We start from the raw sequence: 1,671 nt of genomic DNA on the forward strand, positions 1-1,671 counted from the left end.
AAGTTCACCAAAGTCATATGTGTTGAATCAAGATTTTGAGTTTCACCATCTCTCAAAAACGAAGAGTGCTTAACCTGCACAGGTTTCTTTCAAAAAAGTCAACTGCTTTTCAGTTCTGGGGTTTCTCTCTTGCCTTGTTCAAGTAGCCTTAAGAGTAAAAATCAACGAAAACGAAAGAAAGATTCAAAGATACCAACAAAGGACACCTTCTGTTTCTTCAATCATCTTTCCACTTGGTAGCACACGAGCTCTTTTCTTTGTATTTTGCCTAGGGAATTCGCAATGTGCTGGTTCAGATGGCAAGGCATCCGCCCGCAGGAGACTCGGGTTTGATCCCTGGGTCGGGAAGATCCCCTGGAGAAGGAAATGGCAACCCACTCCAGTATTCTCGCCTGGGAAATGCCACGGACAGAGGAGCCTGATGGGCCGCACTCCATGGGTCCTACAAGAGTTGGGCTCAACCCAGCAACTACGAACAGAAGTATTTCCAAAGACCACACTCGTGTGTGTGTGTGTGTGTGTGTGTGTGTGTCTGTCTGTCTGTCTGTCTGTCTGTGTGCCTGCCTGTGGTTCGTCTGCTCTCTCAGGAAGGTCGGGTGCTTGGCGGGCGGCGTGGGGACAAGGGGGGCGCCTCGGTAGGGCAAAGGGGCGGGGCTGAGGCGCTCCGGTCGACCGCGCCTCCGTGGCTCCCGGTGGGTTTGGGCAGCGGGCAGGTGCCGGGCAAGTTGGGCGCTCAAGATTCGCTGCGCCTAGGCCCGCAGGAGGTTCAGAGGCCCCCGGGCCGCGGGGATCGGGAGGCGGCGGGCCCCGAAGACCGACACCTCCGGGGTCGCGCGGCCCTGAGCAGCGAAGGGGATGGGGGGGGGGGGAGGCCCCGCTCAGCCAGCGCGGCCGGGTCTGGAGTGGCCGGGGGTGGGAGGGCGCCGAGACCTCCGCACCCCTCAGCCCACCCCCCAGGCCCCGCGCGCACGCACGCACGCCCTCCCGGTCACTGGGGGGTCCTGGAAGCCCATCGGGCCCCCGGGCCCGGCCAGGCGGTTGCTGGTCTGGTGTTGGCGGTGTTCGGGGGCCGGGCCGGCGTCAGCAGGCTGGAGTGCGGTCGCGGGTCGTGCGGCTCAAGTACAGCACGGCCCCCCGAGGAGAGGGGCGGCCCGTTGGCCCGACCTGCAGGTCAGAGCGAAAGGGAGGCGAAGCGCAAGGCTCTTAGGGCGCCCCGCGGCGGCCGCGTCCGTCTCCGGCCCTACCGGCCTGAAGGCGCCCGATCTCGTCTGATCTCGGAAGCTAAGCAGGGTCGGGCCTGTTTAGTATCTTGGATGGGAGACCACCTGGGAATTCCGGGTGCTGGAGGCTTTTTTGCCTACCAGAAGAGGTCCTTTAGCCCCCGCCCCGCGTCCCAATTCTTGGACCCACACCCCCCTCGCCCCCCCGCCACCCCCGCAGCCCCAGCCCCTCCCGGGGCGGGGGGAGTGAGTGGGTGGCCGGGGCCCCGACTCCCGCTGCAGACCTGGGTTGCCTCCCCGCGGCCCGCGAGCCCCTCCGCATTCGCATTCGGCTTTCAGGAAACCAGACGACCGGCCCGGCCGTCCCGTCTCCCTCTGGGGCTCCTTTGGCTTGCCTCAGGCAATCCCGGGGCTTGCACCGACTCCAGCCAGAGCCCCAGCCCCCGCCCCA

General features: G+C 64.4%; 1 pseudogene; it reads left to right on the forward strand.

Annotated features, from left to right (window-relative positions):
• Positions 1-1,230: 1,230 nt before the first annotated feature.
• Positions 1,231-1,350, forward strand: LOC129640804 (uncharacterized; annotated as a pseudogene).
• The last annotated feature ends 321 nt before the right edge of the window (positions 1,351-1,671 follow it).

Source organism: Bubalus kerabau, unplaced genomic scaffold, assembly GCF_029407905.1.
Source record: "Bubalus kerabau isolate K-KA32 ecotype Philippines breed swamp buffalo unplaced genomic scaffold, PCC_UOA_SB_1v2 scaffold_40, whole genome shotgun sequence".
Classification (NCBI taxonomy): domain Eukaryota; kingdom Metazoa; phylum Chordata; class Mammalia; order Artiodactyla; family Bovidae; genus Bubalus; species Bubalus kerabau.